The 22,513-nt window shown below is 41.1% G+C and overlaps 1 protein-coding gene across 4 annotated transcripts in view; it reads left to right on the plus strand.

Annotated features, from left to right (window-relative positions):
* FNDC3B (fibronectin type III domain containing 3B) overlaps positions 1 to 22,513 on the plus strand; it is a 468,247-nt gene that overhangs the window by 44,867 nt on the left and 400,867 nt on the right. For all 4 annotated transcript variants that reach the window (XM_079921937.1, XM_079921936.1, XM_079921939.1 and 1 more), the window contains exon 2: positions 20,953 to 21,071. The gene's annotated coding sequence lies outside the window, so the exon portion shown is untranslated. The remainder of the gene's footprint in view (positions 1 to 20,952; positions 21,072 to 22,513) is intronic.

The raw sequence follows: 22,513 nt of genomic DNA on the forward strand, positions 1-22,513 counted from the left end.
GAGAATCCAACAGCACATTAAGAGGCTCATACACCATGATCAAGTGGGGGTTATCCCAGGAATGCAAGCGTTCTTCAATATATGCAAATCAGTCAATCTGATAAACCATATAACAAATTGAAGGAGAAAAACCATATGATCTTCTCAACAAATGCAGAAAAAGCTTTCAACAAAACTCAACACCCATTTATGATAAAAACCCTCCAGAAAGTAGGCATAGATGGAACTTACCTCAACATAATAAAGGCCATATATGGCAAACCCACAGCCAACATCGTTGTCAATGATGAAAAACTGAAACCATTTCCTCTAAGATCAGGAACAAGACAAGGTTGTCCACTCTCACCACTGTCATTCAACATAGTGTTGGAAGTTTTAGCCACAGCAATCAAAGAAGAAAAAGATATAAAAGGAATCCAAATCAGAAAAGAAGTAAAGCTGTCACTCTTTGCAGATGACATGATACTGTACATAGAGAATCCTAAAGATGCTACCAGACAACTACTAGAGCTAATCAATGAATTTGGTAAAGTAGCAGGATACAAAATTAATGCACAGAAATCTCTTGCATTCCTATACACTAAGGATGAAAAATCTGAAAGAGAAATTAAGGAAACATCTCCGTTTACCATTGCAACAAAAAGAATAAAATACCTAGGAATAAACCTACCTAAGGAGGCAAAAGACCTGTATGCAAAAAACTATAAGACATTGATGAAAGAAATTAAAGATGATACAAACAGATGGAGATATATACCATGTTCTTGGATTGGAAGAATCAACATTGTGAAAATGACAGTACTACCCAAAGCAATCTACAGATTCAGTGCAATCCCTAACAAATCACCAATGGCATTTTTCACAGAACTAGAACAAAAAATCTCACAATTTGTGTGGAAACACAAAAGAGCCTGAATAGCCAAAGCAATCTTGAGAAAGAAAAACGGAGCTAGAGGAATCAGGCTCCCTGACCTCAGACTATACTACAAAGCTACAGTAATCAGGACAATATGGTACTGGCACAAAAACAGAAATAAACATCAGTGGAAAAGGATAGAAAGCCCAGAGATAAACCCGCGCACATATGGTCACCTTATTTTTGATAAAGGAGGCAAGAATGTACAATGGAGAAAAGACAGCCTCTTCAATAAGTGGTGCTGGGAAAACTAAACAGCTACATGTAAAAGAATGAAATTAGAACACTCCCTAATACCATACACAAAAATGAACTTAAAATGGATTAAAGACCTAAATGTAAGGCCAGACACTATAAAACTCTTAAAGGAAAACATAGGCAGAACACTCTATGACATAAATCACAGCAAGATCCTTTTTGACCCACCTCCTACAGAAATGAAAATAAAAACAAAACTAAACAAATGGGACCTAATGAAACTTAAAAGCTTTTGCACAGCAAAGGAAAACATAAACAAGATGAAAAGACAGCCCTCAGAATGGGAGAAAATATTTGCAAATGAAGCAACTGACACAGGATTAATCTCCAGAATTTACAAGCAGCTCATGCAGCTCAATATCAAAAAAAAAAATAACCCAATCCAAAAATGGGCAGAAGACCTAAATAGACATTTCTCCAAAGAAGACATACAGATGGCCAACAAACACATGAAAGGATGCTCAACATCACTAATCATTAGAGAAATGCAAATCAAAACTACAATGAAGTATCACCTCGCCTCAGTCAGAATGGCCATCATCAAAAAAACTACAAACAGTAAATTCTGGAGAGGGTGTGGAGAAAAGGGAACCCTCTTGCACTGTTGGTGGGAATGTAAATTCATACAGCCACTGCGGAGAACAGTGTGGAGGTTCCTTAAAAAACTACAAATAGAACTACCATATGACCCAGCAACGTACTACCGGGCATATACTCTGAGAAAACCATAATTCAAAAAGAGTCATGTACCACAGTGTTCATTGCAGCTCTATTTACAATAGCCAGGACATGGCAGCAATCTAAGCGTCCATAGACAGATGAATGGATAAAGAAGATATGGCACATATATACAATGGAATATTACTCAGCCATGAAAAGAAACGAAATTAAGTTATTTGTAGTGAGGTGGATGGACCTAGAGACTGTCCTGCAGAGAAAAGTAAGTCAGAAAGAGAAAAACAAATAATGTATGTTAACACATATATATGGAATCTAAAAAAACAAACAAACAAAAAGATGGTTGTGAAGAACCTAGGGGCAGGACAGGAATAAATATGCAGACATAGAGAATGGACTTGAGGAAATGGGGATGGAGAAGGGTAAGCTGGGATGAAATGAGAGAATGGCATGGACATATATACACTACCAAATCTAAAATAGATAGCTAGTGGGAAGCAGCAACATAGCACAGGGAGATCAGCTCGGTTCTTTGTGACCACCTAGAGAGGTGGGATAGGGAGGGTGGGAGAGAGATGCAAGAGAGAGGAGATATGGGGATATATGTATATATATAGCTGATTAACTTTGTTATACAGCAGAAACTAACACACCATTGTAAAGCAATTATACTCCAATAAAGATGTTAAAAAATAAATTAATTAAAATTGATTACTTCTGTAATGGCCCTGTTTTCAAATAAGGTCACATTCAGAAGCACCAGGGTTAGGATTGCAACATACCTTTTTTTAGGTGACAACAGTTCAGCCCATAACACCTCCCACTGCTCTGTACTCACCTCCTCTAAGGTTGCCCACCACAGTAGAGGAGGGAAGAGGAACTTCTCAAGGGAAATGAATCTCTGGATCAGGGTAGTGGGATAAACAGGGTAAGTCTGGTTTCCTTAGCACCCCAAGGTATAGAAATGAAGGCATCAGGGAGAAACAGACCCTTCATCTCTTGAGGACTCTCTGTGCACAGGCCTGTGTTAGGTGCTTTCACAACCATCTTGTGTCTAAAATCTGGATCACTCAGTTCCTTTTCACTTTGCCTTTTCCTCAAACCCCTCCGGAGAATTTTTGCCCCATAGGAGACTATGGATATTAGTTAAAAATCACCCAGACCAAATTCTGAATTTTATAGATGAAGAAACTGATGGTCAGAGAGGCTAAATAATCTCTCCAGTGGTGCACAACTGTTTAGTGTCAGAGCTAAGTCTAGAATCCAATTTTATTAACTCTCACTCCAGCAATCTCTGTTTCAATGTTACCTTCTGATTTGACTTGACATTATTTACAGATGGGAAATAAATTTAACCTTTTTTAACTCCTAGCCTTTGAGGGAGATGAAATCCCAAACAGAGCATATAGGAGGGTTGGCAGACCATGCTTGGAACTCTCCCTGGGGTCATGCCACTTCCTAGTTATTTCCCCACAGGACAGGAACAGATTGCCTATGACCAGAGTATAATATGTATGTCTTGCACCAAAATAACTCTGCCCTTGCCAGGACCTGTGTAGAAGATGGGAATTCAGAGAGAAATGGATACAACCCCTGCCTTCAAGGAGTTCCTAGTCTTGTAGAAGATTCAGAAATTTAAGAAATTAATCCCACTCTAATGGCATAAGCATCACAATAGAGATTTTAAACAAGTGTGGGTGGAAGTTCAACCATGCCTAACAGTTGAATGGTTCTCAAGGATGAGTTTACCAGGCACTATCAGTGGAGCTGGTGTGTCCAGGAAGAGAGCCTGCCATGGCATCTAGTGTTCTGGAGACCAGCAAAGGTCTGCAGTGGCTGTCTGTGTAGGGTCCTTGGGGCAAACAAGTCACAAGAGTCAAGAAAGAAGAGAGGATAGGGAGGTTGGAGCCAGTTTCTTAAGATTATTGCATTCTATATGCAATAATTCAGACTTTGTCCATGGGTAGCAAAGGCCCAAAGTTGGTTTTAAAGCAGGGGAATGACAGAAATTGGATTTCTGTCTCAGAAGACAGGGAGAAATTGTGGCTGGGGCCAAGGAATCCTTGGAAGCACCAAACTTCACCTCCCTCATCCATGGCTAACACCAGCTCAGGACCTTCCGCTTGAAGTAACTGACATCAGGTGACACCCCTAACCTCCAACTGGCTTCCAATCTCACCTTAGGGCCTCCAAGAAAAGCAGGAGCCCCTAGTGCACACTGAATGCCCAGTTTACCTGTGAGAAAACCCAGCTCCACTACCACAAAGAAAAGCCCCTGACAAGTTATTGGGAAAGAGTCAGCAGGAAGGAGTCCCTGACATTTCAGAAATCCCTTCCCCCTCTCTTTGTCCTTCGCAGTCCGTGTCATTAATTTCCAGGCCGTCTCCATAGCAGAGTCCAAAGAGCACCTTGGTATGTATGTGGGAGTGTTATCCGGTGGAGCCCTTTGGAGCCATCGGTATGTTTTGAGTTTGATACCCAAGCAAGCTCTGAGTGGTGGATGAAGCCGCTTTCCCCAAAGGTTAAAAGTAATAAGACCGTCTTTGTGCCCTTGTGGTTTGATTTTTCACAGGCTATTATGAAGGCTGTGGGGGGTTGGGGTTTTATCCATATAATTTGCATGTTAATGTTTGGTCTAAAAATATACGCTGAGAAAGGAAAAAACATACTTTAAAATATGCTTCAAGGGAACAGCACTCAACTATTACGATCCAAGTGCCTTGCAGTAAGTAAAAAGACATCAATTCATTTCATATTAATTTTAGTTATTGCAGGCTTTAAGATGTCAATAGTTACACAGAGTTCCAGTAAAACATTGTATTTATATGCTTATTAAACTCAGAATAGATTAAGGAAATTCAAGAAGAGATTCTTTCAGAGTTTTCAGTTTTTCTCCTCCCTTCCTCAACAAACATGTCTCAGCCACTTGCTGTGGGCCTCAGACTGTGCTGGATATTGGGGTTCCCCAACCTGTAGCTCCCCAACATCTTTTTTTTTATCTAATAGATCTTTATTGGAGTATAATTGCTTCACAATACCGTGTTAGTTTCTGTTGCACAGCAAAGCGAATCAGCCATATGCATACACATGTCCCCATACTCCTCCCTCTTGAGCCTCCCTCCCACCCTCCCTATCCCACCCCTCTAGGTCATCCCAAAGCTCTGAGACGATCTCCCCGTGCTGTGCTGCTGCTTCCCACCAGCCAACTATTTTACATTCTGGAGTGTATATATGTCGATGCTACTCTCACCTCACCCCAGCTTCACCCTCCCATCCCATGTCATCAAGTCCATTCTCTATGCCTACCTGTTTATTCCTGCCCTGCAACTAGGTTCATCAGTACCATTTTTTTTTTAGATTCCATATATACGTGTTAGCATACGGTATTTGTTTTTCTCTTTTCTGACTTACTTCATGCTGTATGACAGACTCTAAGTCCATCCACCTCACTACAAATAACTCAATTTCGTTTCTTTTTAGGGCTGAGTAATATTCCATTGTATATATATGTCACAACTTCTTTATCCATTCATCTGTTGATGGACATTTAGATTGGTTCCATGTCCTGGCTATTGTAAATAGTGCTGCAGTGAACATTGTGGTACATGTCTCTTTTTGAATTATGGTTTTCTCAGGGTATATGCCTAGTAGTGGGATTGCTGGGTCATATGGTAGTTCTATTTTTAGTTTTTTAAGGAACCTCCATACTGTTTTCCATAGTGGTTGTATCAATTTACATTCCCACCAACAGTGTAGGAAGGTTCCCTTTTCACCACACCCTTTCCAGCATTTATTGTTTCTAGCTTTTTTGATAATGGCCATTCTGACTGGCGTGAGGTGATACCTCATTTTAGTTTTGATTTGCTTTTCTCTAATAATTAGAGATGTTGAGCAGCTTTTCATGTGCCTCTTGGCCATCTGTATGTCTTCCTTGGTGAAATGCCTGCTTAGGTCTTCTGCCCATTTTTTAACTGGATTGTTTGTTTTTTTGATATTGAGCTCCATGAGCTGTCTGTATATTTTGGAGATTAATCCTTTGTCTGTTGTTCCATTTGCAAGTATTTTCTCCCATTCTGAGGGTTGTCTTTTTGTCTTGTTTATGGTTTCCTGCACCCCAGCATCTTATCAGGAGCTGAAATAAAGTTGGAATGGGCTTACTGCCAATCCTTTTCAAAATAAAAGAAAAGGAAACCATATTGCAGTGATCAAATTCATAAGGAATTTTCTGATTTGTGTGAATCAGGATATGAAATTTTTCTCCTAGAGGGGTAAACAGAGAATTCATCTTGAGGAAAATAGTATGTGCAACTAGGAGTTTGGGCTCTCTCCTCTGAAACTTGTCTGAGAGGGTGAGCCTCTTGGGAATTTCTGCAGGGTGGCTTGAGAGGAACTGCTGTCACCTGCTGAATCACCCTCTGCACATCCTGGCCCGCCTGCCTCCTCCCTGGGGGGTGTCTGCCCTTTTAGTAAAGGCCACAGTTGCTTAGAGAAAGATGAGATCACCATCTGCGTGAGTTGCAGGGATGGCCAGAGAAAGGCCTCTTGAGATGAATTGTGTCCACCCTCAGGAGGTAGGAAGACTACCCTTTCCTGTGTACTTAACCTAGCCCTTTGGACAAATAATAAATATAACTTGGAGGTTCTTCACAGCTTTCTTCACAATTTCCATTCCCTCAATGTCTTGTGGAAAGAACTTTTCATGTCTCTATCTTCATATATAAAATTTTGTGTTAATGCATGAAACTTTAACAATAACAATAAAAAATACAGTGAGAGTGAAAACGCGTGGGAAACATAGATCAGGAAATCTGGATTCTGGGTTTAGTTTTCACCTTCTTATGGGACCTGAGGAATATCATTTGACCTGTGTGAAATGTCCTTCTTCATGGGGATGTTGCATTAATCCATAGGGATATGCATAGTTGATATGCATAAGAAAAAGAAAAAGGTCACCTAAAATTTTTTTTGATAGCAGACACAGAAATGGACTTAGGAACAGTTAGAGGTTGGGGAAGAAGTGAATCTGGTCGTGGACCAGTGTACAGAAGAAGAGTATGGATAAAAAACTTTTTTTTGTTAGCAAACACAGAAATGGACTTAGGAACAGTTAGAGGTTGGGGAAGAAGGGAATCAGGTCATGGACCAGTGTACAGAAGAAGAGTATGGATAATAAAAGGAACAGTCAGCACAGAGCCAAAGGTAGGAAGCCCAAGCAGATTTGCCCCACCTTTATCCAGAATCAGAATAAGCAATATTTTTCTGCTGCTGGATCAAAGCATGAGAAGAAAACAAAACATTTTTGGAAAGAAAAGATTTTTTTTTTAATGGACACGCCAGGATGGTATAATAACATCTTTTTTGAAGCCATATTGACACATGCTCACTCAAGTAAGTTGAATCTTCATCTTGACAGATTCATCTGGTGAGAACACATGTCAGTCGAGAGCCCACACTAACCCATAGGGCCTCTTTAACTAAAGATACTTATCTATGTTGGATTTTCACCTTAAGAATCACTGAGAAGTGCTGAGCTTATTTTCCTTCCCTGTTTAAGAGCAATGTGCATTACTGTCCTCACTGGGGGTTCTGAGTAATTTCCACATGTCAGATATGAGAGTGGCAGATATTCAAGTCAGTAAATATTGATTGGGCACCTTTTAGTTCTGGAGATACAAAGAAAAATAAGACATGGGCCCTGCCCCCAGAAAAGGCAGACATAAATAAGTTACGACACAGCATCCTAAATGCCATGACACACTATGACCAAAGCAGGAAGGAGAAGGAAGTGATTAACTCCTTCTGGGAAGACTTCACTGGGGGTAACAAAAGATAGGGGGGAGGGGAGATTGTGTTACGCAGACTCCTGAATTATATATAGAAATGTTGTTGTTGTTGTTGTTTTTAATGTGGGAATGAGACTTTTTCAAGATCAGGTAACTTAAATAGGCCCTTTACTGTGAGATTTGCTTTTACTCTTAGAGGTGTGATTTTAGGCAAGTTTCTTAATTTCTCCATACCTCCACTCCCTTATTTATAGACTGGTGATAGTAAAACACACCTTATATAATTATTGTGATAACTGTAGGATACTGCTGTATCTATAGACATAGGTACCCGAGCACACACACACACACACACACACGCCCCTCTAGTAAGTGGTAGAACCTATGCCCATGCATCAGCAACATGATCATTAGGGTTTGTGTGTGATGAAAAAGTACAAGAACAAAAGATGACAAAGGTTTTCCTAGCAGTGAAGTGGTGTCTGGAATTCTCTTATTTTCCACAGGGAAAGAGGAAATCACCAGAGAGAAAAGAATATCTTAGTGGTGTATATCAACTGGCAAAGACATATTAATATATATATTAATATATATGAATGAATTTTTTTTTTTTTTTTTGGTGGTACACGGGCCTCTCACTGTTGTGGCCTCTCCCGTTGCAGAGCACAGGCTCCGGACACACAGGCTCAGCGGCCATGGCTCACGGGCCCAGCCGCTCAGCGGCATGTGGGATCTTCCCGGACCGGGGCACGATCCCGTGTCCCCTGCATCAGCAGGTGGACTCTCAACCACTGCGCCAGCAGGGAAGTCCTGAATGAATTTTAAATAGTCTTCTTCAAGATCAAATTCAAAGATGAAAGCAATAAATGCCTTCATTTGTTTATTTTTTAAATTAAAGTATAGTTGATTTACAATGTTGTGTTAGTTTCTCCTATACAGCAAAGTGATTCAGTTTTACATATATATATATTCTTTTCCATATTCTTTTTCAAATTCTTTTCCATTATGGTTTATTCCAGGATATTGAATATAGTTCCCTGTACTATACAGTAAGACCTTGTTGTTTATCTATTTTCTATATAGTAGTTTTTAACTGCTAATCTCAAACTCCTAATTTATCCCTCCCCCAACCTCTTTTGATTTGGTAACCATAAGTTTGTTTTCTATGTCTGTGAGACTTTTCTGTTTTGTAAATAAGTACATTTGTATCATATTTTAGATTCCACGTATATGTGATATCATATGGTATTTGTCTTTATCAAACTGACTTCACTTAGTATGATAATCTATAGGTCCATCCATGTTGCTGCAAATGGCAACAAATGCCTTCATTTGTATGACCAGATTGATAGATGACTGAGGATAAACAAATGACACTTTGCAGCGCTTTAGATACTGGGTATGATGTAAGCTTTACAAGTGGGATAATTTATATTTTATCTTATAAGACCCTGAATGAAAAAGTGAGAACCGTTGACTGTACTTTGCAGAAATTCCCTTGAGTAAACTAAAGTTCCACCAAATCTTTAGAAATGAAATGTTGCTAGTTCTAATAGGACAGCATGGGCCTGCTCTAAAAGAGAGAGTGTAATACTAATAGCTTCCATTTATTGAAAGCGTAAGAGTTAAGAGCATTGGCTTTGGGGTCACATATGCCCAGGAGTTCAGATCCCAGCTTTCACTCTTGTAGGTGTGTGATTTTGGACAATTTCTCTCTCTGCTTGTGCCCTCATCTGTAAAATGCAGATAATAAAATTGACTTCACAAAAGATCATGTGAGGATTTAATGAGCTCACGCATGTGAAGCACTTAGCATAGTATCTAGCACCCACAAAGTATCCAAAATTAGTTATTCTTGTAATTACTCTATTATATATTCTTGTGAGAGCAGAGTAGGAAAAAGGGTTGAGTCTTCCTGGGAGGAGAAGGAATCAGAGATGAAATCACAGAAGAAAAATATTTATGGTGCCCACTAGAACAGCTACAGTTTTTTCAAAAAGAAAATAACAAGCTGTTGATAAGAATGTAGAGAAATTGGAATCGTGTTTCTGGGGGGAAAGTAAAATGTTGTAGCCACTTTGGAAACAGTTTGGCAGTTCCTCACAATGTTAAACATAGAGGTACCATATGATCCAGCAATTCCACTTCAAGGTATATACTCAAGGGCTTCCCTGGTGGCGCAGTGGTTGAGAGTCCGCCTGCCGATGCAGGGGACACGGGTTCGTGCCCCGGTCCGGGAAGATCCCACATGCCGCAGAGCAGCGGGGCCCGTGAGCCATGGCCGCTGAGCCTGTGTGTCCGGAGCCTGTGCTCCGCAACGGGAGAGGCCACAACAGTGAGAGGCCCGCGTACCGCCAAAATAAAAGAAAAAGGTATATACTTAAGAGAAATGAAACCATATGTCTACAATAAAGCTCGTACCTGTAATTAACAGTGTTATTCATAATAGTGAAAAAGTGGAAATAACCCAGATGTCCATTAATTGCTGAAAGTAAAAACAAAATGTGGTATAGCCATACAATAAAATATTATCCAGTCATAAAAGGGAATAAAGAACTGATAAATGCTACAATATGGGTGACCCTTGAAAAATTACACTAAGTGAAACAAGTCAGTCACAGAAGGCTACATATTATATGATTCCATTGATATGAAATTCCCAGAATAGAGAAATCCATACAGACAGAAAGTAGTGGCTGTCAGCAGCTGGGAGAAAGGGGGAGTAGAAAGTAACTGCTAATGGATACAGGGCTTCTGTTTTGGGTGACAAGAGTGTTCTGGTCGTGGTGATGGTTGCACAACATTGTGGATGTGCTAAAAACCACTGAATTTCACACGTTAAAGTGGTGAATGTTATATGAATTATTTCTCAAAAAAAAAAATTTAGGTGGGCCTTCAAAGACAAGTAGGGATAGGCCAGGCAAAGCAAGGGGAATGAGGACCCCCAGGCCGAGGGAACTCCTAGCGTCACAGTTCAAAAGCAACAACAATGAAGCTTTGTTCAAAAAATGGTAAGAATCTGGTAGAATGGCTGTGCTACTCAAAGGCAGTCAGTGGGCTGTGGATTGTTTGTTATGTTCTGTGATGATACAAGCAAAGAAATCAAGAGAACACTGTAGAAACATTAGCAACTTGACATTGCGTGGTTGGTGGCCTCCAGTCCTTGGACAGGATACAGACCAAATGTGGTCACATTCGTGTGGTAGGTAGGTCGCCCAAGCTGCACACTAGTCCTGCACAGTAGGACCACATAGCTGACCTCGACAGATGGGAAATGAAAACAGCGGGTTCTTCACTTTGTAAAATTTGACACGTACTGTCATATGGGATGCATTATAAGGAGTAACAGGCTGGAGACATAGGTTGGGAACCGAGTGTGAAGAGCCTTATAAGTAAAATAGTTTGAAATCGCTTAATTGTGCAGAATTCTTTAACCAAGTTGTGCTTAGTTATGTACCATGAGTGACACTGTGACACTTCTAAGCGTGGCTTATCTCTTAGGAGTTGAGAAAATAGAGGAATCAGGCAATTTCAGGGGAAAGAAAATCTTTAAAAACAAAACAAACACACCTGGGAACCAGTGAGGGCACATCTATTCCAGCTTGGAGCCAACAAAAAGCACATGGAATCCTCACAAGGGGTTCAAAGAGGCGCATAACACACTAATTAAGACCCAAAGATTTGTTTATATTTATGGAATAAGAGAAACCAGAATAAGCCATCCCAGGAAGAGAAACTGAGTTGAGAGCTGGGTTAACGGTAGAGAGACCAATGAGGCAGGCAGAGGACAGGTAGGAAATCTCACAGCTCACACTCTCCCACAAAGGGAAGGAGCCAAGCCAGCCTGCTCCACGTGTGGGAAAATACTTAACCCCTCGGAAGAAGAGCCTATATTGATTCCAGACATTGTTATTACTGCATGCCGGGGTGGGGGTGGGGGGACAAAGAAAGGAAAGGAAACCAAGGTATTGACAGAAAAACCAGTTTCTACTTTCTCAAATGTCTTGGATGTCACTATGAAGCAACCATAAGACTTCCCCTGTTGTCACATGTTGACTCATTCTTTCCCAAGCAAGGCCGTTTATTTAATGTCTAGTTTCGTTAAAGTCGATGAGATTTTGTTTCAGAATCCGGGGCAGTGCTAATGTAAATGCTTGTTTGTCTGGCGTTGAGCAGAACGAAGCAAGATCATGCTCTGCGCAAGTAAAGCAATGTGTCATGTCATATTGCCAAAAGGTTGCATCATTTCTAAACTTTCCAGAAGACTGGATGGATGAGAGGTCATCTATGTTTATTTTGTGAAGTTTGGCCTACCAGGAAATGTGTGGGTACAAGAGATATTTTAGGCCCATGAGACTCTCACTTTAGATGCTTAATCCAGCAGCATGTGTTATAAGCTGCAGTCTCTAACTAAATCTTTGAAAAGAGTGGCAAGTTGTGAAGTATGCAAGGTTTCTGGCTGCATTAACAGAGCCACGTATAAAATCCTGTTGCCAAACAGAGACTAGAACCAGATGACAAAGACTGAAAACACTCCATATATTGACTTTCTCTATAAAATACTCATTATAACCTAATCCAGTAATATTTATTTCTAGGAGAATTGTATAATCACTCACCAATCCATATTAATTAAGGCACAAGTTGAACTTGAAAGAAGATTTTTAAACAGAATTTTTCATGTCGGTTTTCTTTAAGAGTACAATAGAATTACTTCACAACAAAGAAGGGAAAAAAATGTTTTAAGGAAGTAATTTTTAATGTACAATTTAACAGATGTGATCATTAATGGCCCACCAGCAACCCTCACATCCTTCATGATCCAGAAGATAACAATATTCCCTTCCCTAGAATAAACTGCTTTTCTCTACTTTTTCATGTGGTTCTGGGGGACGAGGGGGCTGCCAAAGAAAATATCAGTCACACAAACACACTCCCAACACACACACACTCCTTCCTACCCCCGTCACACACATAAAGCAAAAGGAAACCCAGAAATAGGAGATAATGTTACTAACACCCAGGGGAAGGCAATGCCCAGAGAGGGAAACAGAGGCCAGCTCTGTCCCCAGAATGCACTGGAGCGAGCCAATACATCACCTGTATTGTTTAAGCTCTTTGAGTTGAGTTTCTGTTTCTGTTTCTGAAACCAAAAGAATCCTAACACCAAAACCCAAGATGTTCATCTCCCAAGAAGACAGTATTCCTCACTGTTATTTCAGGGGGTTGGAGGGGTATTCTGGAATGGTGCAGTGGAGAATACTGGCTAGGTGACTGTCACTCCCTGGAGCACAGCCCCATTTACATAAGCTACATGTGAGTGGTGCCCCCCGGAGTTGTGCAGTGTGAAATATGAAGGTAATCATAAGCCCCCCTTGCTGTACCAATCAGCACCGTCAGTCTATCCACATACCTTGGGTAAGCCAGCTTCCTCTAGAACTTCCTGCCTAACGCTGCTCTTCCTGCCACCACCATTCCCATTTTTCATGAAATGCCTCCAAGAGAATGTTTCTCCTTTCCCTGGATCCTCACAATGCAGGTACCACTTTTTCCACGGAGAATCTTTTAGCTCAACCCCCAAGTGGAACAAGGCCACTTCACATAGCCGATGGATGCCAATTATTTCTTTCTAATTCCTGGCTCCATAATTCTTGGCCCTAGAATTCCTTGTATTCCTACTTTCCTAGAGGCTACAAATTCATTTGTCAAAAATCAACCTCAAGTCAGGTGTCCTTTCATCTTTTCCAGTTCTCTGATGCAGTTTCTTCTTTGACCTTCCTTCTCCTTCCATATCAGATTTGGAATCCATGCTTCCTCTCTGCTTTTAGTATAACAGGAACTCGGAAAATGTACCACCTCTTTATAAAAAAAAATATTTCGAGTCTTGGAAGCAGTATTTATCAAAACTGGAGAGTTTCTTTACATGTAAGAATTTGCAACCAGCCAAGCCCTAGATTCTTTTCTTACTGATTGTAGATAAACCTTTTCAACTCATGGTACACATCTCCAGGGGTCCTGATAATTTACCAGTGGTAGAGGGAAAGGGTCTTCAACCTTGAAAACACTCTTGATGAAAAATGAAAAACAGACTTCATTGCCAAACCTTTAACCAAAAACCATAAAACAAAACAACAAATGGACAATGACAACAACAATGAATCATTATAAAGAAAGAGTCATCTTTTAAAGACATACGGTGCAAGTGCAAAAGAAAATAAGTTGATATATGGGAAGCTAGTCCAGCCATGTGTTAAATATTCTTCCTGGGACCAAGCTGGAAACTCTCCTCTGAACATCTCAGGGCTTCTGCCTCGCACCTGTTTCTGGATCAGTCATTTTTCAATATCAATTCATTTTCCACCTGAGTCATCCATTCATTCAACATATGTTTTATCAAATCCCCGCTGTGGGCCAGGAACCATTGTAGGCACCAGGAAGGCAGCAAAGATGGGAAGAGACAAGGTCCCTGCTCTCGTGGACTTTGTATCTAGTGAGGGAGAAAGACCATAGTCATGTGAACGCATGAACAAGGTAATTCCAAATTGTGGCAGGTACCACAAAGACAGTAAAGCAAGATCATCTTGATTGAAACTTCTATAAATTTCCGCAGCTATGCCCTACTTAAGATCCTCATTCCTTCTTAGCTAGCTGATCACAGTCATCTCTTACCGGTCTTCCCATCCCCTGCTTGCCGTCTGATGCGTAGCTGATTGTGTTATTTCTCAGCTCAGAAATCTCAAAATGTGCCACAGTACCGTCCACGTGAAATACTAGCCCTTCCCCTGCCATTGAAGACACTCATGTTGTGATCCCAAACCCCCTTCCAGGCCCATCTCCCACCATGCCCCTTGCACATTCTGTGTTTTAGGCAAACTAGACAACTCATGGGGCCTAGACATTCCACGGGCTTTCCTGGCTTCCTCCGCTACCTGGCAAACTCTACGGCTCATCCCAGAGGATATCTACCTGTTGAAGCTCCTCTTCATGCTCTTCCTCCTTTCTCCCCCCAATACAAAAAATATCCTTTCTCCCTTCCTTTCTCCCCCCAAATACAAAAAATATCCTTTCCTTCCTTGGGCTCCCAAAACATTGTATTTGTCCACGGGACTTTATCTTTAGAGTTACTGCTGCCCTATCTAATCACTCCTGAGAACAGGGATGGTGTCTCCATAATTTCTGTATTCCTATTGCTTGACACTGTGCTTGATAAATAGTAGCTTCTTGATAATATTTATTATGAAAGCGATTTAGAATGAATTGAGTGACTGACAGTAACTTTTGATGATATGAATTATTCCATCATGGCTGCATCTAGTCCCTCTAGATTGAAGTTTAGTGATGCATTTTGCTAAAAGTGAGTCTTACAACACTTTACACTTAGTGTACAAAAACACTTTTGTTGGATTGGTAGCTCATGTTAGGAAGAGAAGAAGAACTAATATTATTGATCACCTACTTATGAGTCGGTTATTATACTAGACACCTCCCATATATCATCCTTCGTTGAAGAAAGATCACCTTCATGGCAAAAAGCAGGCATCTCAGTGTACAAATTTATCTTTCAAAATTCAGGACAATTTCATTTAACAAATTCTATATTTACTTGTTTACTGTTTTCTTTTTAATATTGTCCATCTTCACTTATCTCCTTCCCCAGTTAGAGATTTGTCTCTTTCTTCTACTTCTTCTTCTTTTTTCCCCCCCCCTACTTCTGTATTCCCAGCACCTAAATAGAATAGTGCTGGGGAACCGGAGTAGGCACTCAAAAATTATTTAATGATTAGATAATTTGACCTTTATGGGGTTTTTTAATATCCCTACAAATTCTACCCTAGTAGGTCTTGCAGTTGGTCCCTGAGAACAAAATGACCATTTTGAACATTTGTATGTGAAGATCACATTCTTCTCTGCTGTAAATAAAACTCAAACATTTGTCCCAAGTGACCCAGCTTCACAGGTGTACATCCTGAGAACCAGAAACATCTGGGTGAAGAGGGAGGGGAAAAACCTGCAATGTTCCAATCCCACAAAACTTTTTAGAAGACAAAATGAGAGAAAGCTTTAAGAACAGCCAAAGCCTTTTGCAAAAAGAATTCCCTTGTGGAATGAGGGAAAATTTTGGAACAGAGGTTTCCCTGGGGCTGGAAGTGTTACTGGCCTCAAGAATGATCTGAAGCAACAGCACTGCTTGAGTCAGTGTGGATTCCAAGTTCAGCGCCTGCCAAATCCAGGATTTCTCCTCAGTTCTGAAGACAAACCAGAGAGAAATTAAATCTGTTGGAGATCTGAGGTGCAAGGGAAAGTACATGTGGCTACAACGAAGAGAAGGAGTCATTTCTATTTATTTTTTAATACCAGGCTGCTCTTTAGTTGGTGTTCCTCAGATTCTTGCATAATAGTGTTTCATTTACTTATGTGTGGGTGTTGCTGGTAACCGTACACTCTTTTCTTCAATAAATAAGGCAGGTGGGACATTGCCATTAGAAAATATATTGATTTGCCTTTTTTTGAACTTGCAGGATAAAGACTAAGCCTGTTTGTTTCAAGATATCCACCTAAATAAACAGTAAAAATACTAAACAGTAAATATTTCTTAAACTTCAGCCCAGAAAACCGCTGCATTTTTAGAGTATTTTCTCCTCTATTTGAGTCCTTGCTTCTTTTGCACCTGAACTGTGAAAAGAAAGAAAAACAATTATTCTTCCCATCCTGGCACAGCCTTTGTTTTTAATACCATCTTTGAAATGGCAATACCAAGGTCAACAGTGGCTTCTCTAAGTGGCAAATGATTTCCTCTTGCCAAAGGAGATAAAGGGTGAGGATGAAGGAACGTCTGGGGACTTCCCTGGTGGTTCAGTGGTAAAGAATCCAGCTTCCAATGCAGGGGACGCAGGTTCAGTCCCTGGTCGGGGAACGAAGATCCCACATGCCGCAGAGCAGCTAAGCATGCGCACCACAACTAAAGAAGAGAAAACCCACATGCCATAACTAGAGAGAAGCCTGCATGCTGCAACGAGATCCCGCATGCCATAACGAAGACCCGATGCAGCCAAATAAAAATAAATTTTAAAAGAAGGAACATCTGGCTTTCTGGCCCCAACACATGATACCAGGAGGATTATCTCTTTGATTCGTTATCCCCTTTAAATTCATCTCTTATCTCTCTAATATTCCCCTCCCTCAAAGTTCAGATTCAATCAATATTTACATGTCCATCATAAGCCATTCATGTGATACATATTAATAGAGTGATTTACTCCTTTATTTAATAGTTAATTATTGAGCTTCTAATATGCACCATGCCCTATCTAGACTCTAGGGTTAAAACCACAAAGAAGAAAGGGTCTTTTCCCTAAAGTCTAAGGATGAACAACTAAAGCATGATTGGTGCTGTGATAGAGGCAAACACAAAGTAACATGATAGAAGAAGGGAAGAACATCTAACTCTGTTACAAGAAGACCATAGACAGCATCATGGAAAAAGTGATGAATAGGAGTAAACCCACAAGAGGGAAAGAACAGAGAAAAGCATGTGCAAAAGTCCAGAGGCAAGACACAGCAAGCAACCTTATGAAACTACAAATAGTTCAGTGTAGTTGAAGGATACATTGCAGGGAGTGGTGGTCATATCCTGCAGACCAGAGGGAGTCAGTAAAGAATGTTAAACAGGGTTGAGGGAAAGGGCATGATTATAGATTCAGAAAGATCACTGTGGGTTCAATGTGAAGACTGGAAACCAAGAGACCTGTTGGGAGGTTACCATGGTAATCCAAAGAGAAAAGGACACCCAAACTCAGCTAGTGACAGTGCAAGTGGAAAGGCACAGAGCTGAGAAATGTTTGGGGAAGGTAGAATGTTGAGGATCTGGCTCAGATCATGATTGGATGTAGGGGTCAGGGCGAAGGAGGAGTCAAGGACAATGCCCAGGAGAAGGAGCAGGTTTGAGAGGAGAAGTGAAGAGAAGAATTCAACTGTGGCCTGACTGAGTGGAGATGCCTGTGGGGCATCCAGGTGTAAACACCTAGAAGACCTTGTGAAATATACATCTGAGGCTCAAGAGAGGCTTCTGGACCACTGGCATGGTTTCAAGGACCATTAGCATGTAAATATTCATTGTAGCTATGAGAATGGATGGAATCACCTAGGTAGAGTATGTAATGGAAGGGAAGGGAACCAAGGTCAGAGACTTGAGGACACTGAGTTACAAGAAGGACAAGGGAAACAGTGTCCAAAAGGGGACTGAGAAGGGGCAGCCACAGGTATAGGAGGGAAACTAGGAGAATGTGGTTGAATAGAAGGCAAAGGAAGAGGACATTCCAACAGAGAAGGGAGAGATGGACGGTGTCAAATGCTGAGAGGTCAAGTCAGATAAGAAATGAGAATGTTCACGAAATTTAGCAAAAAGGAGACTGTGACTTGAGTGAGAGCAGGTTCAGAGGTGAGTTGTGGGCAGAAGCCGACTATAGTCAGTTGAGAAGGAAGGGAGGTAGCAAATGTGAAGAGTTATTTCAAGAACTTGTGCTGTGAGGGGGAAGAGAGGGAAAAGAGGAAAATGGGTGGGGGGAGGGAAAGGAGAGTTGGAGGGAGGATTTTTTTTTTTTAAGGTGAAAGAGACTTGAGAAGTCTTTAGATGGGAAGGATTTAATGCAAATGTCAATGTTGAAATATAGAGACAGGGTAATTGTTGGAGGGAAGTGCCTGAGCAGGTCCGAGGTGATGAGAACCTAGGTACAGGCAGAGAAGTTAGTCTTAGGGGAAGGTATGCACAGGTATAGAGACAGGTGGCGTGGACGGAGGGGTGGCAGGAAGGTGTGGGCATTCTTGTCTGTGGCTTACATGTTTTGGGGAAGTAGCAGGCAAGGTTATCTGAGGTCTGGGTGAGGTAGAAGTATGAAGGGGTGGAGTGGAAGGTTTCAGGTAAATGGAGGAAAGGCTTATAAAGATGCCGTGGAGACTGAAGGAACAAAGCTGACCAGGGAAGCAGGAGTCCTGGGGCAGTGCTGATGGCCCAGGTGCTGTGGGAGTGAATTGGGAGTACACCCCTCCCAAGGGTTGGGTGATCTTCTCCAGCAGTGCCCCCAGCCCTGAGCACGAAGAAGGTAGACAGCTGTGAGTGGAAGAGTTTTGCCTGAAATTCCTGATGGAAAGACAACTTGAGAAGGCTGCAGGGGGAGCACAAAGTTCAGGAGTGAGCCAGCTTTCCAGGAAGTGGGGGCAGTGCCCATTATTTTTTGAAAATAATATACTGATATATTTTTACTCTAATTAACTCCCAGAGTGTAGGTCCTCCTGACTCACATACAAGATAGGCTGTCAACCGGGCATGAGTACAAGCCATGTTGAAAATATTGAGGGGGGCACTTTTGATTATGACTGATTCTGAAGTGCTGCTGGCATTTACTGGGTGAAGGTCAGGGATGTTAAAGGTCCAGCCATGCCTGGGACCATCCCACCCAACCAAGAACTGTTACATATGGCAGTGCTACTCCCGTTGAGGAACACTGGCAGAAAACGTGGTGGCCAGCCTCCAAACCAAGCCCCCATTGATCCCTGCCTCCTGGCACGCACACACTTGTCCTGTCCCCGCACTCCCAACGTTGTACCGGGCTCGGTCTGTGTGGTGGACAGAATATGGCAGAAGTGAGTCACTCCTGGGATTAGCTTATAGAAGACTGCAGCTCCTATCTTGGTCACTCTTTCTCAAATCACTCACTCTGGGGGAAGCCCTGTTGTGAGCAGCCCTGTGGAAAGGCCCTCTTGTGAGGAACTGAAGCCTCCTTCCGGCAGCCGCATGACTGAGCTTGGACACACATCCTCTAGTTCCAGTCAGGTTTTCAGAGACTGTAGTCCTGGGCAAGAGCTGGAAGGCAACCCACCCAGCTAAGCCACTTCTGGATTCCTGACCCTCAGAAACCATGTGAGATTCTAAACATTTGTCGTCTTAAGTTGCTCCGTCTGGGGAGTAATTTAGTTCAGGGCAAGACTACCCTTGATGGTCAGACACAGCAGACTCAGTCCATAGAGTTCTAACGTGAGTCATGGGAATGGTAACTCAGGATATGACATAAAGGAAGTTTGTGTCTACTTAAAGAGAAAGGGGAAGTAGCAGCTCTTTGGGGGAGGAGGTGAGAAGATAAGGGAAGGAGAAGAAAAGGAAGCATTCAGGCACTTGGGTCCTAGGTTCTGCCTCACGGGCCACTCTAAGTGGCCGTACAGCTTGTTTGCTGCCTATGGGTGCCTGGCCAAGGAGCCAAGTAGTCAGTTTGAAACCGAAAAGTATTAAAATCTCTTTAACTGACAAGTTTATGCCCCATCCTACCTGCTCAGGGCATAGACTAGAGAGCTACAGGAAATAGTTTATAGAGAAATTTGTTAAAGCTTTTTTTTTTTACATTTTTCAATTTGTAATGGATTTCGTTTTTGCCCCCACTGAACCATCAGTGCAGTAATTACAGTAATTACCTGATTCTTTTCCCCTGAAATTAAAAAAAAAGAAGCGTTAAATGCAAATACCCCATTCACTTGCCTTTAGATCAAATTCCCAGTGCACTCAGTCACCCCAAAGCATATTATCTAAATGGCAAAATGAGCAATATTGTATACTCTAGACTTCAAATAACCTGACCATTGACTATTGTGGATCTCTAGAAAAAATGCTTCTTAATAAAATGTGAGAAAGATCTCAAAGATTAATAAATGTGCTAGCATGGAGGGAGTTGAGGCTCTAAGTGCCTACAAAATTATCTTCCTCTCCATAGTAGAATGCAGAAAGGAAGGAAGGAAGAAGAGGAAAACCAGAGAGGAAGATAATTCCACTTCTTAGCGTTTATCCTTATTTTTACTTTGCTCCCTCATTCTTCATTTATATATTATGTTCTCCCACCTTATCTTGAAGGAAATAATCTTTCTCAAACTGAAGTCAACAGACTATCAAGATTTTCAAGTTGTTCTTGGTGTCAACTCTTTAGAGAAGCGGGGAAGGTATTGTACTGGGTCAATGAACAACCAAAGAAAAATAAATCTATGGATGTGTAGGGACCTAGGGAGGCTCCCAAAAGATGAATAATTCATCTTCCTACTAGACTTGGAGTTACAGTTAGGAACCAGCAGCTGTTCCCAGGGTTAAGTCAATACTAAGGACTCTGTGTCATCAGTAACAAAGTTCTGCAGCAAACACAGACACCCCCAGGACAGATCAGATGACAGGAGAGAATACAGGCCAGACCCCCACTAGCTAAGGCTTATCAACAATTCCTTAGTGAGAATGAACTGAAGGGTGACAGCAAAACTTTTGTTATGAACTCCCATTACCTTTAGACCCTTGCTAATCGAAGTGTGATCCATGGACGAAGCATAGCAGCATCACCCGGGAGCTTGTTGGAAACATCGCGTCTCAAGCTCTGCCTCAGACATGCTGAACCGGAATCTGCAAACAGGTGAATAATATGCACATTACAGTTTAAGAAGCGTTGTTTGGGAGTTCACTGAACAGAAGCATGTAAGATAATGCACATGCAGTTCTCAGCACTTTTGAGTGTTCATAGATTTCTGATTAAAGAACCCCTGTAGGTATGGTTACTTATAGAAATCTCATCCAGGTGAACTTTACCTGGCCATTACTGTCGAGATTTTGATATGCAGGTGAGCAAAAACAGATAAGCAACACCCTCTGGAGATTAAGGTTTTAATAAATGTCTACCTGTGTCTGGGGGATGCTGCATGCTGCAAGACTACCTATTAAATACCACCTGGGGAGGAGTGGGATAGGGAGGGTGGGAGGGAGATGGGAGAGGGAGGGGATATGGGGATATATGTATATATATATATATATATATATATAGCTGATACACTTTGTTATACAGCAGAATCTAACACACCATAGTAAAGCAATTACACTTCAATAAAGATGTTAAAAAAATAATACCGTAGTAACAATTTAGTATTTGTATATTGAACATTCATCCAAAAATCATTTATTGGACATGTACTATGGGCAGGGATCTAGTCTTAGAACACTGACCAAACCTGAAGTAAGTAATCTTTTTTTTCCAACTTAAACTACAACTCATAAAAGTCAAGATCTACACATAATTGAAAAGGTTTTAAATTAAGGAAATTAAAAAAATTTTACTCTCCTGTTTTTAACACAGTCAATAGGAAAATAAATTTTCTGTAGGGAAAATATTAGAAACCATAAAATATACACTTGAAATACACTTTCTGGTCAGTTCACATGAAACACCTGGGACCAGGAAAAGAAGAAAAATACACAAAACAAGGGAAAAAGCAGGAAGGCTCAAAGAAAGCAGATTAAGAATGTGTTAGTGAGAGATGAACAGAAGAGAGACAGAAGTACAAATAGAGTGAGGCAGACACGGGTGCAATGGCATGTGAGGCGTTAGGCACATTAGAGCTGCTTCTGTGATACCTGATATATCAGTACATTTGAGTTCAGAGTAAGAGATCATTTCCTGTCACTTCTTTTTATAAAATTCTGTAACCGTCCACGGCTGATCTTATCAAATATTGTTGACTCTAGAACTGAGGGGATGCAGCAGCCCTTTTGTGCTTAGAGGTACTCAGGTATCACCTCCAATTATAAGAGGATGATTAATTAATTGTCAACAAGGATAATTTGTGGAGTTCTAATATTTATTGTGCTCTGAAAGACCCCCTGTAAGGACCTTGTCATCTAACTATTAGTCATCAAAGCAATGATATAATTAGACTGCATCGGCATACTCTAATACAAGACTAGTAATCACCTTTTATAAAACATATCCGAGAATAGAGGTGACATCTCAGTAAATCCATGTAAAATTGACAGTTAAGATATTCTTCAGAAACCTAAAATTTATTTTAATAGAGGACCACATCA

The sequence above is a fragment of the Stenella coeruleoalba genome (genome assembly GCF_951394435.1).
Source record: "Stenella coeruleoalba genome assembly, chromosome: 5".
Classification (NCBI taxonomy): domain Eukaryota; kingdom Metazoa; phylum Chordata; class Mammalia; order Artiodactyla; family Delphinidae; genus Stenella; species Stenella coeruleoalba.